At 41.4% G+C, this 15,721-nt stretch overlaps 2 long non-coding RNA genes and 1 pseudogene across 2 annotated transcripts; 1 reads left to right on the top strand and 2 right to left on the bottom strand.

Annotated features, from left to right (window-relative positions):
* Positions 1-1,552: 1,552 nt before the first annotated feature.
* Positions 1,553-1,986, top strand: LOC113015146 (Ig kappa-b4 chain C region pseudogene; annotated as a pseudogene).
* Positions 1,987-5,132: 3,146 nt separating this feature from the next.
* On the bottom strand, positions 5,133-7,285 carry LOC113017321 (uncharacterized). The gene is made up of 2 exons (XR_013904632.1): positions 6,258-7,285; positions 5,133-5,624 (listed from the first exon to the last, which is right to left on the bottom strand). It is a non-coding gene; the product is annotated as an uncharacterized LOC113017321 (long non-coding RNA).
* Positions 7,286-13,272: 5,987 nt separating this feature from the next.
* Positions 13,273-14,749, bottom strand: LOC113015870 (uncharacterized). The gene is made up of 2 exons (XR_013904633.1): positions 14,398-14,749; positions 13,273-13,764 (listed from the first exon to the last, which is right to left on the bottom strand). It is a non-coding gene; the product is annotated as an uncharacterized LOC113015870 (long non-coding RNA).
* Between the last annotated feature and the right edge of the window lie 972 nt (positions 14,750-15,721).

The raw sequence follows: 15,721 nt of genomic DNA, 5'->3' as shown, positions 1-15,721 counted from the left end.
AAATTAAATTTAATGTTTAGAGTTATGAGAAAGAAGGTGGAAGCATTAAAGTGATGTATCTTAACAGTTGTAAAATGTAAATGACCAAATTGGATTATTGGAATATAGTTTTATTGTGTTTCGTTGTTTTTTATGTAAAAATTATAATATTAATATGTTATGAAATTATGATTTAAAGAATTCATATTGTTGAGTTTGTTTGTTTCAGAGTCAGAGAGCCGTGTCTCTCTACAGTCAGAGGTTTTTGTACGGCGCCTCAATGAGTTTGTATCACTGTGGTACACGTTCGGTGGAGGAACCAGACTGCAAGTTGGAAGTAAGTCAAACTTAAACCTCATTTACTTTAGCAAATTTCTTTCTTGTGGTTATCTTAACTTTTCTGTTCAGTGTGCCAGAAAAAACCTCAGGAAAATAGTTTTTAGATAAATTTTCATGAAGAAACAAAGTTAGCTTCAGAATAAATGTTAAAATCAATATTAAACACAATATAAAACATCAGAGTGGACTTGAGGATATTTTACATATAAATATATCTGGTTAAGTCTCGAGAGCTTTTAGTTTTAATCCAGTCTGACAGTCAGAGAGCCGTGTCTCTCTACAGTCAGAGGTTTTTGTACGGCGCCTCAATGAGTTTGTATCACTGTGGTGGACTTTTGGTGGAGGAACCAGACTGCAAGTTGGAAGTAAGTCAAACTTAAACCTCATTTACTTTAGCAAATTTCTTTCTTTTGATTATCTTAACTTTTCTGTTCAATGCGCCTAAAAAAACCTCAGGAAAATAGTTTTTAGATAAATTTTCATGAAGAAACAAAGTTAGCTTCAGAATAAATGTTAAAATGAATATTAAACACAATATAAAACATCAGAGTGGACTTGAGGATATTTTACATATACATACATCTGGTTAAGTCTTGAGAGCTTTTAGTTTTAATCCAGTCTGACAGAGTCAGAGAGCCGTGTCTCTCTACAGTCAGAGGTTTTTGTACGGCGCCTCAATGAGTTTGTATCACTGTGGTACACGTTCGGTGGAGGAACCAGACTGGATGTTGGAAGTAAGTCAGCCTTAGAGCTTTTTTTTTTTTTAATGTAATTTTCTTTTCTTTAATTTCATTTAATATGAAAGGTTAGGAAACTTTTTGTGTAACTGATTAATTATTTTATTCATAAATTCTGTCCTAAGAAACAAAGTCAGCTTTGGAAATGAATATTCAGACACTCAGGACAATTTCCACTGAAAAAAGTTAAACCGCACAGAGTGAAGATAAAGATCTCTGGTGTTCTTATTGTATCATATCATTTACAACAATGTAAGCAATAAAAAAAACACACATGAGGTAAGTAGTGGTATTGAGTTTCTTATCCAGAACAAGCTGTTTATTATGAAGAACTGATGATGTTGAAGCTTAACATCTTTTAAAAGTGTTGACACATCTTTGTTTCGTTTTTTTGTTTTTTTATTTCCAGTGTAGTTTGAACATATTTCAGCTCAAACTGTGTGATGATTCTCTCTGTGCTGATATGCATGAGAGGTTTCTTAAAGGGAAGTGAAACAATGTGTGAGTGAATGACTGGTGGAGCAGAAAAAACACCTGACAGAAACTTCTTAACGGAGAAAATCAAATTGTGGTTCCTGTCCTCTAAGCTGATTGGTGTTTCCTAGGTGATGCCCGCCCCGCCCTGAAGGTGCTGGGTCCCTCCAGTGAGGAACTGAAACAGGGGAAGGCTACAGTCATGTGTCTGGCCAACAAGGGCTTCCCCTCAGACTGGAGTCTGTCCTGGAAGGTGGATGGCAGTGGCAGCATCAGCTGGGAGGAGAGCAGGAGCCCCGTGGTGCAGGAGAACGACGGCCTCTACAGCTGGAGCAGCACCCTGAGGCTCCCTGCAGACCACTGGATGAAGGTGGGCTCTGTGACCTGTGAGGCCACGAGGGGCTCCCACACTCTGGTCTCAGAGCCACTGATGAGAGACCAGTGTCCCCAGTCCTGACCTGACTAACTGTGACTTTCATGCTGGTCTTACTTTCAGTCTGCATTCTGTAGCTTTAAAAAAAAAAAATCGAATTTCTTCTCTCATTTCTCATTGCTTTGTTTAAAGTTGGTTTTAAAAGTTTTAAAGAATAAAAAAATATCTATATTAAATAAGGACCGAGTCTTTGTCTTACTTTTGTGGTGATGTCAATATTAAACTCTAAATAATGATTTCCAGGGTTCTAATTGGAAACCAGTGTGCTATCTGTAGTCAATATGAGTCAGTAGAATTAAGCCACTTTCAATACATGAAGTAAAGCAAAGTTTATGTTAAAGAGTAAGTGCGAAGGGGAATTGAGAGACACTGCCATTACTAAGCAGGATATTAAAGACATTACATTTATGCAAATTCATTGCATGCTGTGTAATGAAATGTTTCAGCATGTTGCAGTTTGTTGTATAAAACACTGAGCAGTGTTGAATTCTCCCAATTCTTTGAATCTTTGGGCTGAAGGAGGGACAATACTCGGTGTATAAATGCTCAATCAACAATCATTTATTTCCATACAATTCAACAGTCAGAGCATTACAACGTCCGGACGGGAGAGATGCTTGCAGAGGTTCGACAGCATGTCTCAAAATGGTGACGGGTTGCTCAGCTTTTTATAGTCTCTAGTGGCCCCCAGCTAGTCGTAAAAGTCAAAACATCACATTTTTTCTCTCTTACAGCGCCTAAGTTATGACCTCGGCAGTTGTTTCTCTGCTTTCTGTAAGGTGGGGGTGTGGAATGTGGTCTATCTATCTCCCCTGTCTTTAGACACAGAGTCTCCTGCTTACAACCTTCTCTTCATGATTCAACAATTAAGCATGTCAAGAAAACAGTGTAACACATTCCCAGCAGATCAAGGATACAGAGTGATGCACATTTATCTAATGAACTAATATGTGAATATGTTCTGTTAACTCAAAAGTATAATGAGAACTAAACTACATACAGCTCACACACTCTATATTAAAGGGTATAATGTGATCTACAGCAGTATTCTAATTCAACTACTTTGATTACATATATAAGGTAACATATAATAACAGAATAATCTAATAGCAGGTGGAGCAGAAAAGCGCTGTACAAGAATGAGTCTATTCTCGTGATCAGTGTTGGGGCAGGTATTTTAAGAAGTAATTTAATATACAGAGTTTTTTCATTAAAAGTATTCAGTACGTTATTTTGGTGTTTTTTTTTCTGTAAAATCACCTGAAACACAACATGTCATAACTGTCATTGAACAATATGAACTTGTAGGCTACAGTCTCTCACACCAACATAAATCCCTATCCTAACGACGACACACATATTTTCTTTCTCTTGGCATTTAGGTATATGAATACCTGTCAAGGGTCCTTGACATACAGGTCTCCGAATCGGAGGACAAAAATTAATGTCCTGTGTCTTAGGAGGGCAGGATTGCTTTGCTTTTTCATTATACGATGCTTCGCAGTATTAGTTTTGCCTGACAACCTGTTTTTGACTCCTAAATTGTCATTAATGCAACCGCTCTACATAACAGTCAGTGTAACTGATTATAAATCTTTTATTCATGAACCTACACATTACGCTTTATTTACTAGGTGTATGTATTTTAACAGAGCAAGAGGTGGACCACACGTTTGAAGAGCTGCTGGTCTTTATAACTGGGGCTGACTTACTTCCACCACTGGGGTCCTGCAACATAGACTTTTATGATCAGGAGTCAGGGATACGCATCGATGTGCAGCTTATCCCTGTATCTTCCGAGACGTGTTGCATACAAGGATCAATTTAAAGATCTTATGAACACTGCATTAAAAGGATTCCTGGGATTTGGAAAGCTGTAGCTGCATTTACATGAACTGATGCTGGAAAGCTGTGGTTGAAACCTGTGGCCTTTTGGGAGGAAGTTGTGCTATTCTAAGTGTTCTGAAATGGGATTGCTCCTGGGCTTCTTCAAAATTGTACATTTTAAAAGTGTTTAGTATAAAGGTTTTTTGTTTTTACAAATGTGACTATAGTTGTATTTATAGTCCTGTTAAGACAGGGTAACGAGGGAATACACCACAGAAGGCAGACACAGCTGAACCTCATCAGACATGACGAATACACTCACACAGAACGCAGAATCCAAATAAAACAGGGAACCAGAGAATAGCTCTGAGACACGGGTTGACAGAACATAAGGAACAGAGGGATGAAGAAATGCGACTGGAAAACAGAAAATAAATGAAACGAATCATATTAATAATCAAAAAACATGAATAGGAAGTCAACAGGTCTTTGGACCATGGCAGTGTTGAAGAGCAAAAAAGAGAAAATCTAAAAACCTGAGAAAGAAAAGATGGAAATTTGATCATTTGACTGATTTGGACTTAAAGTTTCTATTTGAAGTATTTGCTAAATTGTACAGATAATTATGACTCACTGACTTTTGCTGAGTTCATTTAGTGTTAGATTTTTTTTCTTACAGAAATATGATTTTTGATAATGATCGATATTTAGAAATTGAGATTTATTTGAGCTGGTATGAAGCAGAAGTCAAAGGTCATAAATGATTTGTTAAAAATAAATGATATATTTCCAACTTTCTTTTCCTTTAGCAACAATGACATTTTCATTGTGTGTGTGTGTGTGTGTGTGTGTGTGTGTGTGTGTGTGTGTGTGTGTGTCATATAATTTCTGTTTTTTCTTCTGCTTTTTATTAACAGGTACATATATCATATTTATATATATATGTACTATTGTATCATATTTATACATACGTATATAAAGGCGATATCCGATCCAGTAATTTAGGTCAGTATCAGACCGATACTGATACATAATATCGGATCGGTCCATCTCTAATCATAACATAAACTGTCTGTCAGGTTTAACTTGTTTCTCCCTTCTTGCTGAAAGCATCACAATAAATATTTGCATTATTACATGAAGAGTGCAGTAAATGGACTGATAGTGAACTTTGGTATGTACTGTGGTAGTTTTCACATTGTATATTAATTGTGCTATTTTGCCAGGTGTAATTGTAGCGCCTCTACTCAGGACCAGTACACTCTCACTTCAAATAGAGACCCTAGACATCTTACTAGGTTCAGGGGGAGGTTTTGTTTTGGGGACTCACAAAAGGAGTTGGCTTGGAAGTGAATAACTGGGACCTTTATTGCCTCAGTACCATTTATATACATATACAACACAATAACCCAAATTGCACACTAATAGTGCATTTTAAAGGTGAATACATGTAAAACAAAACAAAATAAAGACATTTAAATGGAAGATTTATACTGAACAGTATCAGAGCTCTTGGGAATGAATGAAACAGATTAAAGTGTTCCTGTTGTGAAGTTTGAATTGTCCAGTCTGAATTGTCCTTTAAAGTCGTTGAAAACCCAAACAGGTGTACTGTAGGGGAATTGTCAGTGTGCAAACCCTATTATCCGGGTAGGAAAAGTAGTGCATAGGGCTTATCTGTAATCCAGGGTTGCTTGAATCAGTTTCTCAGGCAAATCCCACAATCCGATCGCATGGCTGGCCACACCATTTCACGATCATCCAGGATCTCATTTGGGCTGTTCTCGCCGTCAGTGGTTCTCCAGAATCCTTCTAGTAGTTCAAAAAAAACCAATCTACACAAACAGTGCAGAACAATCAATTTCTTTTCCCATTTTGTGTTCTTAACATGAGCTCATTAACTTCTTTTCCAAATGTATTAATCACAAATGGCATTCCCTTTAGCTTTACCAAGTTACAAGAGTTACAGTAACTTGTTTGTACCAGTATCAACAATTTTATCAAAATTATATCACAACAAAGAACATCAGCAGCTTAAACAGTAATGTAAACAGTCATAGCAATGAAAGTGACATTCATCCTTAAGGCTTACAAGAAAATGTAACTTAATTCAGTGCAAATACTATTAAACTTGAAATATGCTCATATCTATTAAGACATAACCATTCTAATATAAACAGAGCTATTGCTTCTACTTGAATACCTCCCCGATCGGAATATGGCTTCAGCGGGGTGGGGTGGCTAACAGCTATTAGCAGCTAGCATCGCATCTAGCATCGGCATCGGCATCGTTTAGCTCAAAGCATTCAACACTTATAACACACTGTAAAGAACAACAGGAGAAGTGAAACAACACGCCAGATTCTCATAGCTCCCGATTGGTTTTTGTTCAAAGGTTTCTGAGCTGAATCGGCTAGTGAAATACATTATCTAACTTAACAGGTAGCTAACGAAAGCACGTGACTCACCGGGATTTTCAGACACAAATAACTTGACAGACGTTATTCCCTTTGTGGTCAGAGTTCGGGGCCTAATAAAAGAGTACCTTATTAGCATTTATACGTAAAACAATCTGGTCTCATTAACCGGGTTGCAGTATTGCATACCAAGATACTTTTTCCATGCGCTCCGACACGTACTTGACCGCCATCAGAGGGAAGATCTCACAGGAAGAGAGAGGTAATACTTCCTGCGCACTAGACGCAAGGTCGTCAGAACACAAGACTGCATCACAGCGCCCCCTTGTGACAATAACAGGCTATAGCCTTAGATTACAAAAAGGGATTTTGCAGCCCTGTATTTCACATGGGTTACACCCTCCCCCTTTGACCCAGCATGAGCCCCTTCATGCGTCACGCTGTGGTCTACAGATGAACTCTCATAGTCACCTATTGTATAAAGTGCTTGGTTAAAGCTCTCTATGAGGCTCTGCGCAAAGGAAATTAAGGGATTTCCCAACTCAGGATAATGGAAGCGCCTTGGTGGTCGACGTGTCCTTTCTGACTTACGAACATGGTCATTTTTTTCTCCACTGTCAACAGTTTCCTTATGCTCCAGAGCTACCTCAGGGGTTTGTGGGTTCAGATCAATGGTTTCCGTAGCTATAGGAGCCTCTACATCAATGGACGGTACATCAATGCTGTCTTCGGCCACAGCTGATTTTTGATTAGTCATAGTTGGTAAAGTTACATCGTCTTCAGTAGGGTGTTGCTCAGCCACAACATCTGGCTCCTCTCCTTCAGCTACTTCAGGAGGTACCCCTACAGGCTCTGCAGGCAGCAAAGGGGAGCTGCCTCTGCAAGGCTCATTCTGAGGCTGAGGGTTTACACAGTCTGCTGTCGTAGCTGGTATACAACTACCCTCCGGTACTGTTTTTCCGGTTTGCTGTCGTCTCTTCGGGATTTCAAACACCTGAACCAACTTTCCAGGAATGACAGAAGACTGCCTAGGATAGACAGGTGAGTCGTCTTCAGATTCTGATTGCTCCTCCAGTAACAGAGGCCGACTGCGCCTCGTTCTTGGCCTGCAACTCTTTGGCTTGACCTGGTCAACTTCCTCAGCTTCAGATAAGTCACCACAAGGGAGTAAGAGATCCCTGTGAAGAATTCGAATAGGACCATCTCCATTCATAGGCTGTACAACATACACAGGTAGGTCTACCATCTTTTCCACCACTCTGTACATGGTTGACTCCCACTTATCTGCAAGTTTGTGTTTATTCCGAAGTCGCAGGTTCCGCACTAGCACTTGATCACCTTTCTCCAAAGTTGACTCCCTGACAGTTTTGTCAAAACGGCGTTTATTCCGTTCAGCAACCTTCTGAGAGTTTTTGGCAGCGATCTGATAGCTCTCTTGAAGGCGAGCCTTCAGAGCCCTCACATACTGAGAGTGAGATGTAGGAGAGCCATCTTTAACTGGCAGGCAGAATGCAATATCCACGGGAAGCCTCGGCTGGCGACCAAACATTAACTCGTATGGGCTAAACCCAGTGGTCTCGTTCTTGGTGCAATTATAGGCGTGAGTTAGTGGTTTCACATAATCGCGCCAATGAGTTTTCTCTTTGTCTTGTAGAGTTCCTAACATGCCAAGAAGAGTTCGGTTGAACCGTTCAACTGGGTTTCCCCGTGGATGATAAGGACTGGTGCGCACCTTCGTGATACCAGCTAGGGCACAGAGCTCTTTAATGAGTTGGGACTCAAAATCCCTGCCCTGATCACTAAGCAGGCGCTCAGGAAAACCATAATGCACCAGAAACTGCTCCCAAAGACACTTCGCAACTGTTGTAGCCTTTTGGTCTTTTGTTGGCATAGCAACAGCGTATTTGGTGAAATGATCAGTTATGACCAGAATGTCTTTGGTGTTGTGACTGTCAGGCTCCAAGGATAAATAGTCCATGCATACCAGTTCCATGGGACGGGTTGTTTGGATACTCACAAGAGGTGCTGCTCTTTCAGGAAGAGTCTTTCTTCTAACACAACGTCCGCAAGACTTAATCTTTCTCTCTACATCAGTTGCCATTTTAGGCCAATAAAATCTTGACCTAACCAAGTCGAGGGTTCTTTCCAAACCCATATGCCCCATGTCGTCATGAAGGCAAGTGAGAATGGTGGACCTTAAAGACTCAGGGACGACAAGCTGAAAGGTGACATTTTCACCTGATTTGCGGGTTCTGTAGAGGAGACCATTTTTCAGTTCCAAACGTTTCCACTCTTTGAGCATTAGTTTAAGCTCTAAGGATGCAGAGTTAGGATTGGAATTTGCTTCACCTCCATTTTCTAACATGTTGACCACATACCCAATAATTGGGTCAGACCTCTGATGCTGTTGGAGTTCTACCTCACTATAGGTAGGTATGACAGAACAACCTAATGTTCCATCATCTGCGTAGACGTCTGGCACCGCATCGGTATGTAGAGCAAGGGACTCTACCAAAGTGATAGAAGGTAGGCTATTGTCAGATTCACCTAAGAGATGACGGTGGCACAAGACACTGAATGTGTCAGCTGTCACATCTTGTCTGTTGGGAGATGAAGAGAGATGATGGGAAGCGAATTGTTTCATTCGCTCTTTTTCTTCAAGAGAAGCATAGTCATCATCCACAGTATCATGTGGCCGCCTAGAGAGGCCATCTGCATCTTGATTGCTCTTACCAGCACGATACTTAATATTAAAGTCGAAGGTGGAGAGAGCGGCCAACCAGCGATAGCTGGCAGCATCGAGCTTGGCTGACTTCAAAACATAGGTCAATGGGTTGTTGTCCGTTAAAACCGTGAATGTGTTCCCGTAGAGATAATCTTGGAACTTCTCTACAATGGACCACTTTAATGCAAGAAATTCCAGTTTATGAGCTGGATACCGCTTTTCACTGGGTGAAAGTCCTCTACTTGCGTAGGCAATAACCCTCACTTCACCATCCTGTTCTTGATACAAGGCTGCCCCTAACCCAGAGGTGCTCGCATCAGTATGGAGGACGTATGGTAATTTTGGGTTAGCATATCCAAGCACTGGAGCTGATGTCAGTTTCTCTATGATTACCTCAAAAGCTTCCTGACAAGCAGGTGTCCAACGGCTGGAAAGAGGCTCTTTAGGGTTCAAGTATCCGCTAGGACCGGGTGTCACCTTTCTGCCCTTCCTGTATGGTGGGTAGCCTTTGGTAAGATCATTCAGGGGTTTGACAATTTTTGAATAGTCCTTCACAAACCGTCGATAGTACCCTGCAAAGCCTAGGAAAGACTTGAGGTCACTGAGCGTCTGGGGTCTTGGCCAGGTTTTGAGAGCTCTGACCTTCTCAGGATCGGTCTCTACACCTTTGGTAGACACGATGTGTCCTAGGTATCGCACAGAACTTTGGAAGAAGGAGCACTTTTTGGGAGAAAGTTTCAACCCATATTCTCTCAGTTGCTGAAGGACACGTAGAAGCCTGGTTTCATGTTCCTCCAAAGTGCTGGAGAACACGATGATGTCATCTATGAACACCAGAACTTCTTTCAGATTGAGGCTGCCCATACACCGTTCCATTAAGCGCTGGAAGGTGCTGGGAGCGTTGGTGATCCCCTGGGGCATACGGTTAAACTCGTAAAATCCCAAGGGGCACACAAAAGCTGTCTTGGGCTTATCACATTCCTCCATCTCAATCTGGTAATAACCAGACTTGAGATCCATTACTGAAAACCATTTGGATCCAGCAAGGGCTGAGAAAGCCTCTTCAAGGTTTGGAAGTGCGTACGCATCTCGTATTGTTAACGCATTGAGCTTACGATAATCAATACAAAGACGGACCTCTCCATTCTTCTTTTTAACCACCACAATCGGTGAAGCATAAGGGGACTCTGATTCACGGATTACTCCTGCATCAAGGAGTGCTTGCAAGTGCTTCCTCACAGCTTCATAATCATTTGGGTGGATTGGCCTGGACTTTTGCTTAAAGGGTGCTTCTTCCTTTAAGTTTATGTGATGTTTCACTTTAGATACATGTCCAAGATCCAAATCATGCTGGGCAAAAACATCAGCATAGGCACTTAGACGCTGGGTAACCCTCTCTTTCCACTCCTGCGGGAGGGGAGAATTGCCAAAGTCAAATGTCAAATCTGGGTGAGCAGGTTCATCAACTGGCTGTGCAGTAACATTACAACATTTCACAGTGTCATCATTTTTGGTTGAAATGGGTGATTCGTCATATATCTTTGCAGGACTATGGAGCTCTGCAATGACACATCTAGAAGGCAGTGTTACGTCATGCTCAGTTTCATTTCTCACCCATATAGGTAACCTATGAGGATGCTTCTTGGGCAAAGTGACAAGACAGCACTCCACAAAAATTCCCCCTGGTAAGGTGGATGTCGTTGGCTGTTCAACAATGGCACATTCACCAGCACTGCTGGATCTGACACAGCCTTCAAGGAGGACCCTCCCTTGAGCTGGTACTACGTGTTGCACCTTGCCCTTAAGAGTTACAAAGCCATCGTTTCCGGCTAGGTTTATCTCTCTCCTGACCTTGAGTGTACGGAGGATCTGCCTGTAGCCATAGACCGACGACAAATCATTGGGATCTTTACCTTGACAATATTCGTCGTACAGAACATCAAGTGCATTTGTCCCAATCAGCACAGGCAAGTCACAGTTAGAGCGTAAGTCAGGTACTACTAAAGCAAGGCTAGAAACCTCAGGCTCAGTTTCAATAAAGCTTTTTGGAAACTTAAGGCTGATGGGTATGTATCCCAAGTAAGGAACATTTTGGCCACTAGCAGCCTCAACATCCAGGCCACTGATAGGCTGAATGGGATGTTCTGAAAGATTGGTGTTGTAAAATGAAGCGGACACTGTGGTCACTTGAGACCCAGTGTCAAGGAGACAACTGCAATTGACTCCCGACACGGTAACATTTGCTGTACATTTCTGTCCTACAAGTCCCTTGGGTAACCTAATCTGGGGTCGTGCTGCACGAGAGAGAGAAGATACTTTGCTCTGAGGTTCCGGTTTGGGACGTTCATGATTACTTTCAGTTCCTGGTAGTCCCTCCCCAGAAACTGATTTTAGTTTAAAGCTGACATATTCTGTTCCTCCCAGACTTGTAGTTTTTGGTTGAACTCCTTACGTTTCATTTCAACTAGTTCAGGGTTTGGTTCATTGCTGCAAGAGGGAGCAATATGACCATCCTCGCCGCACCTGAAGCAGTACCATGGGCGTGGCTTCTTAGTGGGCTTAGTCTCACTTGGGTCAGATTTCTCTTTAGGAAGAATCTTGAACTTAGGTTTGGTTCTCTTATTTGGCTTGTCAGAGTTCTGGCTTGAACTGTCAATAGCTGATGCTTTCAGTGAAGCCACTTGGGCTTGTAGCTTTGCAAGTTTCCTTTCTAACTTATGTGCATCAAAAGGCACTAGCCTATCATTAACAGCTGATACGTCTGTATCATCAGTGACATACTCTCCTACTTCAAGGGAGTTCAAATGTGCCTTAGGTTTAGAAATGCCTAAGTGCTGTTTCATTCGGCTGGACTTTGCCGCTTGCCGGTCCTCCTCAGTACGTAGCATGAGGAGCAACTCTGGAAATGAAGGTGGCTTGTCCTTCTTCTGCTCAAGCTGCAAGGTTGTGATCAAGCTGTTGTTCCAGCAACCTCTACAAAACTGTTTAAGCAGTTGGCGATCTGAATCATTTGTAGTGATGCCACCTCTTTTAATGACTTTACTCAGGGTTATCTGCAACCGCTGTAAATAGGCAGAAGGCTTTTCACCTGAGTTCTGGTTTGTGCTCAGGAATTTGGCAAAAAGCTCATCCCCATCATCAACAGTACCATATGCTGAGTCAAGAAGGCTGAGATAGTCATGGGGAGAAGCGTTATGACCAAGGTGCTTTACAATGTTAGCAGCTGGTGGAAGAAGGCTCTCAACTATTTTCCTTACCATATGTTTGTCAGATATGGTACAATCTATGAGGTGGAATTCAACATTGTTGCGCCACGTATCATAATCAGCTTCGAAAGTAGAGCAAGGGGTTTTCCCCGAGAAGGGCCTGAGCTTTGCATGACCTTGAGAAGGCATTTCATTGTTCTTAATGACATGCTCAACTACTACTCTCTGTACTTCAGGTGTAGTGAGCTGTTCAGGTGGTAAGTAGATAGTGGTTTTTCTGTGCGAGGGAGTCACTTCTACACTTGGAGAGGATGAGTGAGAGTCATGCTCAGGCAAGTGGGTTAAATCACTGCCCAGTTTAAGAGGACTTTGATGCTCTATGATGGCTGGTTCATCTTGGTCTGTGTCACTAGTGAGCTGCAGATTCTGATTAGGCACTGTTACATTTGGTCCAACTGCGGGATCACTCTCAGTGGACTTCTTCATTCTGGCCAGCTCATCTAGTAAAACCTTCTCAAAATCTGCACCACTCAGTTTAGCAAGCCCTTTCAGTTCAGTTAGGTAAGAATGGGTTAAACATGAACCCCTGTCTGCAGCATACAGCGCAGACAGAAGCTGGATATGATGGACAACACTTGGGTTACGGCTTTGTCTTTTGCAAGGCAAGCTATCCTTAAGGAACTGGACTGGTTCACCTGATTGGAACTCCACAATGGCTGTGTTTTTAAACTGTGCCTCTGTGCTAGTTACTTTGATTACTCTTCCAATAGAACCAAACTGCCCTAAGTAATCAATAACCTCATTGTCAACCTCATTGTCAACCTCATCGCCTGTTAACCCTCCTACTAGGACAGAGTTAGGTACTTTGACACCTTCACTTTGGATTACATCCATGTTGTCTTATTGCTCCAACCCAGAATGTCATGGACAATTGTAATGATTTGACCCAAAAGGCATGAAAGCACCAGTTGCTCAACTTCCAAAATAAAAGGAATTAAACCTCCTGGCTGGCTCGCCACGTTTTGTGTAGCGCCTCTACTCAGGACCAGTACACTCTCACTTCAAATAGAGACCCTAGACATCTTACTAGGTTCAGGGGGAGGTTTTGTTTTGGGGACTCACAAAAGGAGTTGGCTTGGAAGTGAATAACTGGGACCTTTATTGCCTCAGTACCATTTATATACATATACAACACAATAACCCAAATTGCACACTAATAGTGCATTTTAAAGGTGAATACATGTAAAACAAAACAAAATAAAGACATTTAAATGGAAGATTTATACTGAACAGTATCAGAGCTCTTGGGAATGAATGAAACAGATTAAAGTGTTCCTGTTGTGAAGTTTGAATTGTCCAGTCTGAATTGTCCTTTAAAGTCGTTGAAAACCCAAACAGGTGTACTGTAGGGGAATTGTCAGTGTGCAAACCCTATTATCCGGGTAGGAAAAGTAGTGCATAGGGCTTATCTGTAATCCAGGGTTGCTTGAATCAGTTTCTCAGGCAAATCCCACAATCCGATCGCATGGCTGGCCACACCATTTCACGATCATCCAGGATCTCATTTGGGCTGTTCTCGCCGTCAGTGGTTCTCCAGAATCCTTCTAGTAGTTCAAAAAAAACCAATCTACACAAACAGTGCAGAACAATCAATTTCTTTTCCCATTTTGTGTTCTTAACATGAGCTCATTAACTTCTTTTCCAAATGTATTAATCACAAATGGCATTCCCTTTAGCTTTACCAAGTTACAAGAGTTACAGTAACTTGTTTGTACCAGTATCAACAATTTTATCAAAATTATATCACAACAAAGAACATCAGCAGCTTAAACAGTAATGTAAACAGTCATAGCAATGAAAGTGACATTCATCCTTAAGGCTTACAAGAAAATGTAACTTAATTCAGTGCAAATACTATTAAACTTGAAATATGCTCATATCTATTAAGACATAACCATTCTAATATAAACAGAGCTATTGCTTCTACTTGAATACCTCCCCGATCGGAATATGGCTTCAGCGGGGTGGGGTGGCTAACAGCTATTAGCAGCTAGCATCGCATCTAGCATCGGCATCGGCATCGTTTAGCTCAAAGCATTCAACACTTATAACACACTGTAAAGAACAACAGGAGAAGTGAAACAACACGCCAGATTCTCATAGCTCCCGATTGGTTTTTGTTCAAAGGTTTCTGAGCTGAATCGGCTAGTGAAATACATTATCTAACTTAACAGGTAGCTAACGAAAGCACGTGACTCACCGGGATTTTCAGACACAAATAACTTGACAGACGTTATTCCCTTTGTGGTCAGAGTTCGGGGCCTAATAAAAGAGTACCTTATTAGCATTTATACGTAAAACAATCTGGTCTCATTAACCGGGTTGCAGTATTGCATACCAAGATACTTTTTCCATGCGCTCCGACACGTACTTGACCGCCATCAGAGGGAAGATCTCACAGGAAGAGAGAGGTAATACTTCCTGCGCACTAGACGCAAGGTCGTCAGAACACAAGACTGCATCACAGCGCCCCCTTGTGACAATAACAGGCTATAGCCTTAGATTACAAAAAGGGATTTTGCAGCCCTGTATTTCACATGGGTTACATAATATAGATAGGTATTTGTAACATAATGTCAAAGACAAAGTTATCAGACTAGTATTGAACAGCAAAAAAGAAAAAAATCTACAAACCTGAGAAAATTGGACTTAAAGTTTCTATTGGAAGTATTTTTATAAGTTATGCAGACAATTGTGACTCACTGATTTTGGTGATTTATTGTGTTTTTTTCTCTTTCTTTAAGAAATGTTTACATAATGAGCAATATTCAGGAACTGGTTCACATGTATTTGAGCTGCTATGAAGCAGAGGTCAAAGGTCAAAATTTGATTGACTGAGTTACAAATTTCCAACTTCTTTTTTGTTTAGCAACAATAACATTTTCACTCTATCACCTCGTGTGTGTGTGTGTGTGTGTGTGTGTGTGTGTGTGTGTGTGTGTGTGTGTGTGTGTGTGTGTGTGTGTCCTCAGTGAACTGTATCAGTCTCTGCAGTATCTTCCAGCTGCAGCAGTCACTTCAGTTTCTGTTCAGTCTGACTGAGGGAGGTTTTTGTACGACTGTTTTTCACTGTGTGAACACATACTGACTGTTAGCATAGAATTCACCCACACAGTAATAAACTGCTGCATCTTCAGCCTGGACTCCACTGATGGTCAGAGTGAAGTCAGAGTTTGATCCACTGCCTGTGAAACGAGCTGGAATCCCTGATTGTCGAGTGCTAATATAGTAAATGAGCAGTTTAGGAACTCCTCCATCTTTCTGTTGGTACCAGGATAACCAATTACTATAAATATTCTGACTGGTCCTACACTTGATGCTCACAGATCCTCCCACAGCAGAGCTCACTGCTCCAGGCTGAGTCACTGTATATTGTCCTCTGGACTCTGAGGACACAGAGACAAAAACATAAAGCAGCTTCATGGTTTTGTGGGCTTCATTTCAGAGGGACAGATGTTGATAGAGGAGAGGAGTTTGATTCTCTGGACTTTACCTGTGAAGCAGCAGCAGAGGAGAGTCCAGAT

This window comes from Astatotilapia calliptera, chromosome 22 (genome assembly GCF_964374335.1).
Source record: "Astatotilapia calliptera chromosome 22, fAstCal68.1, whole genome shotgun sequence".
Taxonomy (NCBI): Eukaryota; Metazoa; Chordata; class Actinopteri; order Cichliformes; family Cichlidae; genus Astatotilapia; species Astatotilapia calliptera.
This window is presented reverse-complemented; position numbering and strand designations above follow the sequence as displayed.